This window comes from Strongylocentrotus purpuratus, unplaced genomic scaffold (genome assembly GCF_000002235.5).
Source record: "Strongylocentrotus purpuratus isolate Spur 01 unplaced genomic scaffold, Spur_5.0 spur5_scaffold_12, whole genome shotgun sequence".
Taxonomy (NCBI): Eukaryota; Metazoa; Echinodermata; class Echinoidea; order Camarodonta; family Strongylocentrotidae; genus Strongylocentrotus; species Strongylocentrotus purpuratus.
The window spans coordinates 2,186,423-2,198,017 of NW_022145597.1; positions in this window are offsets into that span (position 1 = coordinate 2,186,423).

Genomic DNA, 11,595 nt, shown 5'->3' on the forward strand with positions numbered 1-11,595 from the left:
GATCCATAATGCATGGCCGTCCCGAGGATTTTTTTTTATGTTGGGGGCCGGGGTAACATGCAATAAATTATTGAAAATTTATTGCATTTTCTGTTGTTTTTTATTAATGGAAACTGTCCCCTACCCTAGCCCCCGCTGCGTACTGTCATGGTTCAGTGATAAAAAAAATGGCCTCGTAACTGTGAGGCCCCAGGATCAAAACCGTGTCAATATGCTATATTAGTGCCCTTATGTGGGGCATTAATCCTCATTACTGTCATTTATGACTTGAGGGCGTAGGTCCCCTAGTTAATAAGCATAGTAGCATACACAAAAGCTTTACCAGTCCGGAAAAACACACATTGGAAAATTATTATTCAATAAAATCTGAGAATGTATACTATGATCTAGATCTATTATTTTTAAATATTTTTTTTAATAATTCCATAAATCGGGGTAAAACTAAAATATTCCACCTTTATGAGCGACAGTGCATGTAAACAAAACGAATTCTGAACGAAGCGATGTATCTAGAAGAACTATATAATTTGACAGTATTAAATATTAATCGATATGTTTCGCTTGATTTGATCATGAGATTCCAGAATAATTTTCATTGATTTACACAGTTTTGAATAACCAGCGAAAACAACTATCTATCAAAAGAAGCGACAATTTTAGATTGTTTTAAGATAAGTATTTATCATTAAGTGTGTTAATCGAGATTTAATTTTGTTTTGCGCCGATTTTACAAAATATATGCACAAATCTTCAGCACTATGAGCACTTATCTATGATTAGTTTCCCACGATGAGTCACTTTAAATTGATTTATCGCCATTTCAAAAAAATTGTAGATATACATAGGACATTCGATATCAGGATTTAGCTTTATTATACAAATATACCAAGCTGTGAGAAAGAATAGTGAAAATTATTTATCTGAGGAGGGACTGGCAAAGATAGTACGATTGCAGTCCCTCCTACCTGAAAATCTCATAGAGCATGCGCAGTTCTGCCCATGAAAAAATAGTATACAGATATACACTGCCTTGAGAGGTTCTGATTAAAACTATGCGCAAGAGGTGACTACAAAAGTACTTTTTGAGTCACTGAGGCTCATAGTTTTAACCAGTACCTCGAATAGAGGCATGGTATATTTGTTTTATATCCTGCATTAAAAATTTATTAAAAAAAAAAAAAAAAAAAAAAAACAGTTTGGGAAGAACAAAAATTTAGAACAAAAACAAATTAAATTCTTATCTAAAAAAATTAAAATGTTTTATCTTCAATAAATTGGGATTTAAAAAAAAATCAATACACCAGTTTACTGTTACATCAGTGCGGATGAACAGACATGGGCGCCATTTTAATTGACGAGTAAACAAAGCCAATGACCTAGAGGTCAGTGGTATTTATGCGTAAATTAAGATTGCGCCCATGCAAATGATGATGTGCGCGCACAACGCAGCGCGCAGGCAGTGATTGCATCATAATTTGCATGGGCGCAATCTTAGTTTACGCATAAATACATGACCTCTAGGTCATTGGCTTTGTTTACTCGCCAATTAAAATGGCGCCCCTAACCGTAAACTGGTGTATTAAAAAAAAAAAAAAAAAAAAATCACTTTTTTTTCACCTCTCAAATAGTAAACCCAAGTATTACTATCATATAGTACTTTCTAAAAATAGTTCAAATAGTTCTGGTCATGTGACGGGCTCTTAACCAATCAAAAGCCAACAAATTTTTGATGCAGGATACAATGGAAAATATCCGGAGCTCTGGCAGACATTTGTTTGAAATAGTGAAAGTATATTTTATCACGTGACCACAAATTGACTAATCATGTATTTAGAAAACTCATGAATATTCATAGAAGGGATATAAATACGTATATATATCATTTTCTTTTGAATTCAAATTATGTAGAAAAAATGGTATAATTTGCTGTTAATAAAAAGTTTATTATGAAAATGTAAATCGATTTATGTTGCTTGATTTGATCACAAGATTCCAGAATAATTGTTCATTGATTAAAACAGTATTAAAAAACCCTTTTATTAACTTTCTATCAAATAAAGCTAGGGCTATGTAACAATATATTGCTACTTAATGTAAATTTCAGGGGTCCCTACATTTTTGATGGGGTGAGGAATATACATTTTAATTGATAGGAGAGGGGATGGAAGGGGGTAGGTGCGGTCTTGAATATCAAAAACCCAAGGTATTATTTCCTACCACAAGGGTAAAAGAAATAATAACTGGTCGTTAATATTTTCATATCTTTATGATATTAGAAATGCCGAAAACTAAAAATGTTACTAAGGCACCCCAAAAGAAGGCGCCAAAGACAGCGAACAAGCCGAAATTAACACAAAAGGAACCTCACCCAGCAGCTCCAAAACGACAGATCATCCCTATTCCTGGTCCAGCTCCAAAACGACAAAAAGTGACGGCATCAAGACCATCTACATCGAAGGGGATCACCTCAAAACTGAAAAAAAGTGCTACTACTCAGCGTAAGTAAAAAGCAAAAACTTTCTATCAAATGAAGCTAGGGCAATAGAGTGTTGCTAAATTGATATTTCTGTGTCCTTAATTTTTGGAGTGGGATGTGGAACGTACGTTTGTATTGGGGTAGGGGCGGTCTTTGACCTCCATGCCTAACTTTAGTTCTCCCCCTCTCTCTCTCTCTTTTACTCTCCCTCTCTCTCTATATATATTATTTTTTCGAGAAATCTTTTATAAAAAGATACTTTGTAATCCATAGTCAGCATTACAGTTATTGGTTTATCATGCTTTTATTTTGTAAATTCACAGATGCACCGTCGGTTAGTCGTTCAAAAAGAGGGTGCAGTAAGTATTATTATTCATGGAATGGATAATAATAATTTTTAAAATAAAAGACCATCAACATAAAAGTCATTATGTAAAGCTAGTCTACGTAGACCTCATTGATTGCGTTACCTTGTATAAGAAATTTATCATTTAATGTGGCGATTATAACCTGGGGATTTTAACAGGTAGTGTAGATCAACTTTCAACTTTCAACCTGTAAAAGACAAATTATCTGTAATCTACCACGAAATGCCCATACTAAGAAGGATTTTTTCTCCATTTTTGAGCGTATTCTTTTCATAGCAGCCAAAGAAATATGTCGACTCCTCCCTCAATCAGCCATGGATGAAGTCTTTCGTCTATAGCCTCGGTCACAAATGCCATTACGAACTGCTACGAACGCCGTACGAACGATTTCAGGCAATGGAAATTCGGAAAGACAAAGGAAAAACAGGGAGATTTGTACGAAAGCATCGTTCGTACGAACCTTTGTGACCGTAGCTTAAGTTTGATCGTCAACGAAACGGAGCTAAGTCTTTTTTAAATTCCGTTTCTTGCTACGGCAGGCAGCCAGTGAAAACGAATTCGTTTAATCAAATTATGGAAATGCAAGCATCACTTTAAACAAACAGAACTTGTTATTCCTTGCTCAGTTTTCTGATTGAGGTGTCATATAAAAGGGCAGAAACTGAACTTTCTAGAAATGTGATTTTTCTCTTTGAAATTCAGATACCGTCCGCCAAATGACTTTTTCGTTCCCTCTCTTCGAATCGATTTTAATTAATCACCCATGCTTGAAATATGAAAGAGGAGGCTCTAAGCTTTACAAATATGTGTCATTTATTAATTATAGTTGTGATTAAGTTATGATAAAACATCGTTAATTCTTGGTTTCGTTATTTCTAGAGGGACGCACCAGATACAAACCCTCACGAATCAAGCCATGAAAACAATATATTGAAATGGCTCATAGTTACACCAAATTTGAAAAGAAGAGAAGCACTTTAAAAAGTAGACACACGAAGAATACAAAGTGTTTTGAATTGATACAAAACTCTTATCATTGCGAAGGAGAAGCCTCACTGATCAAATACAACAGCTCTCCTCTTCAAAATATGTTTGGGGCCCGCAGTAATCGAATCTCAAAAATGTTAGTTTTGAGATCCAGATTTTCTGCCTTCAGCGGTCCTTTGTAGAGCGTCCATATTTGTGACGCCACACACGGGACACGGCTGGCTATCTGCAGACTAAGACACGCGCGACTCCGGTACTGAGCTGTTCGCCCAGTATGTGCCGTCACAATTCAGAGCTCGCTACGCTTGTGTGTTTGGCTTACGTTCAGGGGCGTTCGGGGGTCTAAGAAGGGTCTTGAAAAATTGCATTTTACGCCTTTCCATGATATCTATATGATTTCTCAGCAAAATATTTGTGTTTTTCAACAGAAAATCTTTCCATCCATATGTAATTTGTTCTAATTATCAGTTGTAGTGAATTTTTCTTTGTGTAGCTCCTTTAAATGCAAAGTAGGAAATAGAAACGTATTTTATCATGCATGCGTTAGTTCTTAGTTCTGTCTTTATATTTAAATATATTAGTCTATCAGTAATGTAAGGTATTGACGTGATATTTCAAAATGAGATGACAATTTTTCCCTATTTCACATTAATGTATTTAAAATATTGTAAACTCGTGAAGTGTTTTGAAAACATGCAAATGCGGTGTATAATTAGGCATTATTATCAATCACGATTTGAAAGAAATATTCTGTTTGTATTGAAAATCTGTAATACTAGCTTGATCTCCTTTCTGCCTCTCTATTTTCTGGCCGGAAGTATGTAATATGATCTAAGATTTGCATAATGTACATAAAAATGAAAAATGTTACACATACAGAAAGTTTTGTATTCTCTTCACGCGAGCAAGCTACTGTTACTCTGCTCCTTGCATGATTGTACGCATTCGTAATAGCAGTTATTGTTTATGCACATTGGACTGTGCGTAGTTTTTTGCACGCGCTATTAGTAGTACTATCGCGTTAATCCGAATATCTCATTAAACATTTGACACTGGGGGGTTTGTGGTTTTGCAAAATGGGGATTAGCCCTGTAGCAGGATAAGAGCTAATAAGATAACAATGATTAACGACGGCATGACCAAAGGTCCCTCATTACCTAGATGTGTAGGTAATAAGGGACACTTACAAATCAAGACATTTTGAATACAATTTGAGTGAAAATGGGATTGTTATAGTTAGTATCATTTTATTTACTCTTTATTCTATTTTTCTTTTCTTCTCAACTTCACCGTCCGGCCTTCTACGTCTCTAGAATCTCGTACTATACTACTCCGTTTTAATCTACTATATTGTGTTACTCAGTTCGGGAGCCTATTCACATACAAGCTATGCTTTTGATTTATGCTCCTCACATTTTACTCCTTTTTTTTACCTTGCCTGTCTTATCTATATATTTCGAAATTTCGTACTTATTTGCCGTACATTATATTTGATTTGAATTTTTTTTTTGCTTGTGTGAAATCTACTTGTATACGTCTGTGTAAAAAAAAAAGGAGTTTAAGCTGTTTTTTTAATGTAAAATGTGGAAGAAATAAACTTCTATTAATCAACCAGCATCGAGTCATTGACTGTATTCGGCATACTCGACATTCACAACAAACGACCCCTTCTTGGACCTGGTGTCCCCCATTGCCTACACACATTTCTGATCAGACACCATTCATAATGTGCATTGCAACACCCATTCACAACATACAATGGCCATAAGTTTTCTGTGATGGTTGGCACACTTTATAAACTTCCTTTTAAAACTACTTTTTAAGAGCCACCCCTAAATATCTGCATACACCACAACATTGAGTGAAATTAAAAAAAAAAATATCTTTATATCAGAGCAAAATGTTACGATCAAAATTGCTTCCCTTGGTCAATTTTGCCAATTTTCTCGGAGAAGGAACGCATTGTAGTCTTCGAAATGAATGGGATATATGCAGTAATGTTGTTAAATGCCACAAATGGCGCAATAAAATATTGGAGCCAACACGGACATACAGTGATGGGTTCAAGCTTTGTGGTCTCCAATTCCCTACGGTCTCCCATTCCCTTCACCTACCCTAATTATAAATATCCGATATCTTTAATAAATCTGGGGGATTTATTTTGTTTATACTAGGCCTATTTAATTACATTAGGTGTGTTAATGAAAACTTTCGACCGAAGTGAACGCTAATGAAAATTCAATGATTGGTATTTAAGAAAGGGTACTATACAAATATATTGATTAGTATCATTATCATTATAACTACTTTTTTATGATAATATTATTGCTATTATTATTATTATTATTATTGTTTTTATTATTATTCAGATATAGTCCGTATCCGTTTCTCGGCTGGATTCATTTTATTGATCCTATTTATTACAGAAGTACACTAATTTGAAGATTTTAGATGGCTGACGCTTGATGCTTGACACTTGACCCTACATAGATTAAACGTAGTAATTTTTCTTTAATTCAATTCCTTTCAAATGTGTTGCAATGTAATCTACAATTTCGAATTATCTTCAATAAACAATTACATTAAAAAAGTATTTAACAAAAAGGCCATCAAAAACTATTAGAAAATCACTTAAAATACAATAAAATTTATCAACACAATTGTATATGAATACAGACAATTTTTTGTTATAATGTACCAAACACCTACAATATAATTTGTGTGAAGCTATACCGTATAAAATCATCCTAAACATACCTCAACTGGCATTTTATGGGTTAACTGTTCAAACGTATGAAGAAGAAAAAATAACATGAACATAAGATAAAGCGTGACGTACATATTCATAGTCGGAAATACATACCCTATTCTATATGGGGAGCACGTACGAGTGCGTCGCTAGTCTTTTCGCGAGCCGTTTTGTGCATATTGCATGAGAGTATTTACATGAACTTGCAAGATCTCTTTACAAAAGCGAAAGTTGATGCTCATATTTTGATTTTTATTTTCGGACATGAAATTCCTATCAAACAGAGCAAATTATTTTATTGTGATTGTTACCCTTTGAATTTCAATACCCAGGAACAGACGTGGCTAGTAAGACGATTGACCCTTCAAGAGGAGGCACCATCCAACTACCGCACTATGGAATCAAACTCTGCATACCCCCCTTGGCTCTACAAAAGGAGTGTAAGATTACTCTAAAGGTAATTCGTAAGATTCTCCCCACCCTTTCTCTCTCTCCGTCTGCCCCCTCTCTCTCTCTCTATATATATATATATTTATTCCTATCTGGGCTATACAATGTATGGCGTAGCCTTGCTGGACGCGCTATACACCGATTCGGGCGACTTCTGGTGGAAGTGCGCCCTCATAAGGTGACTCCATAACTGGGGGGCGTCTGACTGCAGCTAGCTAGCTTACATTGCAACGGGTATGCTATACCTATACCGAACCTCGCCCAAGGGTCGCTGCTCCGCTAGCTAGTAACCGCTCTCGAGCTCTCTGTACTGTCAGCTGGATCGGAGAAGCCCCCCAGTTATAGCGCCGCCACCGGCGGGCAGGTACATAAAACCCCCAAACCGAATCGGTGTATAGGCATGAATGGGAGGTGGTTCCCCCTCTCTCTCTCTCTCTCTCTCTCTCTTAATACTGATCTGTGCTCCACAAGTTGATTTTAGAATTACCCTAAAGGTGAGGTGTAGCCTGGATACTAGTGTGGGTGTGGGGAAGGGTTGGGGGTAGGATGGAGGCGGTTTATCACTTGGATCTGGGGAAAAAAAAAAAATAGTTTATGACAGAAAGAGTTCGTGAGCACCCTCGTACTAGCTAGCATTGCTAGAGATTTTTGTCATAAAATGGCTGGCATTACGTTTACTTTCCGGCAGCCAGTCACAGCCCGTTTTTGCGCTTTTTGTTCCTTTAGTTTTCGGATATATTGTCTTGTTTAAATGGAGTTACAGCTAGCAATTTTACGACCAGAAGTATTACGCAACGCGCGAGATAACGACCGACATCAGAGTGCCGCTCGCCGGAATTTGCCCGAAGGCGACAGCTAAGATGTACAAGCTTCCTAGCCGCCGTCCAAACCCATTCACATTGAGTGGAGTAAAGATTCGCAAACGAACAAAGCAACTGGGCGTGCGCAGTACCGACCTACTAGTCGTGAGCATGCGCAGTTGTTGTTATTGAATTCCAATTGTTTTTCTGATTCCAACGATGTATTTTTCGTCAAAATCTATCCAGAAATGGGCTAGTTATGATACTTTTTATAACTCAATATTAAATTTTGGTACTAATTTCATAATTCGTTATAAATATGTTCCGATCATTTGCGGAATTTAGATTGTATTTCATTCGAAAGAGCATGTTTTTATCTTTGAAACCCATCCTATCGGAAGAGTGCCCAGGGGTGCTCATGCGTTTAGATTTGCACGTGAAGATGCCTATGCATTTGGTCAGCTTGGTTTGCGTCGTCTGCTGGGGAAAGATATGCCAGCCCTACGCGTTTAAATTCGTGTTCTGTGCACCTAGTGATTCTGATTTTCTATTCGGCTTGTTTATTTTTTTCTGAGTGCAATCTAACGAATCACTCTAGATTTCGATCTCCATAATTTTACAGGGTCTAACGTCTATGTAAATAAAAGTTAATCTTTTTATGAACAATTAAATTTAAAGTTAGTCTAGTCTACTAGTTTAGTAGGGTCTAGAGCCTAGTTATAATATTTAGAATCTATAGTGTTTGGACTTTGGATCTCGACAATGATAAATCGAGTCTAATTTTGCTAAACTCGCTAATATAATAATAATAGAAGTTTTTGAAAATAATCCTTGATCATAGTCTTAATTAAAAATCTAGATTAAAAGTTACTCAAAAGTAAAAAAAAAAAAAAAAAAGAAGTAACTTAAACGTTACAGTCATCATATGTTTGTTTACTTTGTTGTTTTCAGGACTGTCCGAGTGTCATTTTTCCAGGGCAAGGCTAAGGAAGGAGTAAGGTCTAGACCCTATAGACCTAGTTGATTTTGATGGAGGGGGGGGGGGGGGGGTAGTGTTCAGGAAATAATAATGGCTGTATTTTTGTTATAATAAATAGGGGGGTCTATATTGTTTGGTCTTGGATCTCGACAATGATAAATCAAGTCTAATTTTGCTAAACTCGCTAATGATAATACTAGAAGTTTTTGAAAATAATTTCGTTGTTCATTGTCAAAATTCAAAATCTAGATTAAAATTTACTGACATGCATTACATCATTCATGATGGTTTGAACTTCATTTTCAGCCATCATGTTTTTTAATTGTGTTGTGAACAAAGAGTTGCTCCTCATTTAGATTATATTTAATTCCTAATAGACTCCAGAGGCGTCTATACATAGAGGTCCTAGGCTACGACCCAAGGGCAAGGTTATAGAGAGTAAGGTCTAGTATATTAGTATTAGACCCTAGTTGATTTTGATGGGGGGGGGGGTAGTGTTAAGGAAATAATAACGGCTGTATTTTTGTTAACCACTTCATTCTGTTTAATCAGGCAATGTATATGTTACTTAATGATATGATAACCATTGAAAAGATATGTGAAAAGCCTGTCATAATCGCGCAAGGCTATTTCCTCAAAACATTGCAAAACCGACACGGAATGCAACGTATGGGACGGAAGACGAAGTCATTACTCAAACGTGTGTGCTTCCTTTTAATAGATCTAGTCTTAATCGTAATAATACTTCAACAAACTCATTATGAATTCCGATTTTCGAATCATCAGGAAAGAGTTTCAATTGACAGATTTCAGATAACAAAGATAACTCGTCATTTAAATCGAAGTCGTACTCGGAATCGGTGCTTTCAGTTATTGTTACGATTGTCAAAATAGTTAGTCCAAGAAAGCAAAATACGAAAGTAGCAACTGCGCATGCTCACACTGCGCGATATCGAGAGCGAACCCAAAACAGCTGTCGTAAATCATCTTGCGAACACCCGCTGAGTTTACGAGTCGGCTTCGAAGCTCGCTCAGACGGCTCTCGCTAGCTATTACTCCATGGCTAGTAACTTCTTGGTTTGAGCTTTAAAGATGGACGATTTTTGAGAGTGAGAAAAAAAAATGAAAAGAAGAAAATATTTTTTTTTTTAAAGAAAAAAAAAAGAAATACGAAATTAAGAATGATGATAAAAGTAATACATAAAAGGGAGTGTAGCATGGTAAATACTGGATAACGCCACATACGTCGTCTTTTGGACAACTGCACGTAAACAAATGAACTTGATTAACTGGGTCAGTACGCGCTAGCTTTCGCGAAACACACCAAAGTTCTCCTCACGCTTTGGTTTCGTGTATGTTGTAAGCACGTGAATGCTGGGGTCGCGTCGTCCGTAGTCGTAGTAGGGCTACGAGAAAGACACATATACCGTGTTTACACAGTGACTCGGCTCGAGGGTTGAATCCGCGAGCCGGGTTGAACCCTGCGCAGAGGGCAACTGTGATTGCGTTTATACGGAAACACTGAAAAAGGCGAGTTCAACAAGGACCGCGGATCACAATTACGTCACAATGCGGGGAATTGCATTTACGTTTCGCACATCAGGGTCAAGTGCGTTATTTGTTTTATAAAATAGCAACACAAAAACAAAAGTTTAGATCTTAAGTTAGAGTCTACGAGAGTTCGATCTAGAGTTATGTTGGTTCTAGACTAAGACCTTGCAGGCTTACCAAAAAGTCCACGAGATTCATTGCCTTGGTTAAAAAATAAATTCCATAGGGGGTCTAGAAACGAGTCTACATCAGACAGCTGAAATTCCTGGCTTCGTTATAAAATCCAAAAGTCAAAACAGGCCTAAATCCAAGGCAAATGTAAAATAAAATTTTGCTTTCTAATAATACCCCGCTCTATATAGCTAGCTAGCTATAGCTAAGCTAAGCGTACCGCTGCGCTGGTGGAGCGTACAATATTAGCTACGCTTAGCTTACAATGCACTCGAGGGTGCGTACTACACGTACGCGCTGGATATCCATGGTAACGTGCGATATAACTTTTGTTGCGCTTTTTTTTTGGGGGGGGGGGGATCGTGCATGCATCAACAATTTGTGCATGTCATGTGACGCGTATTGTCTAATCACGATGCTTAAAATACTAGAGCAATTTTATAAACTTGCATATTATTAGCTACGTCGGCCGATCCTTTAACTAATCAATTATACATGAAGTATGCAAGTATTGATCAACAGTAAATGAAGAATGTTTATCAACAAGAGCATATGCTTCTCGTAAAACTAGTCGCTCATTCAGAGCAAATCCACATTATTAACGATATGGAAGTGATTTTTATATACTCAATCGTCAGAAAAATCATAAATTATTGAAGATATGAACGAGAGAGAGAACGTGAAAGGTAATTTTCATAAATTCGTCACAATACTGGTAATAGTCTATACAAGCAGTGTATTAAATTCACCTCAGATACGTGTTAACTCTCATGAATCTAGACTAGGCCTAAGGCTATACTGTTCCATTAACACTGTTGATACTGTTAGTAATACTAGTATTAGTATACTATTAGTAATAGTGTAAATTAAATTGGCTAAATTCAACTTATATTTATAGTACTTTAAGCAAACTTACTTCTTTTACAGGAAACATTTAATATGGTATCTTTCATTTCAATGAAGTGAAAATATATTAATCATGATACCAAAAGACCTTAACAGATGGGAGTTGTTGCTACCCTGTTTGGCGTTCAACAATAAGGGATAGAGCAACGTCGATCTGG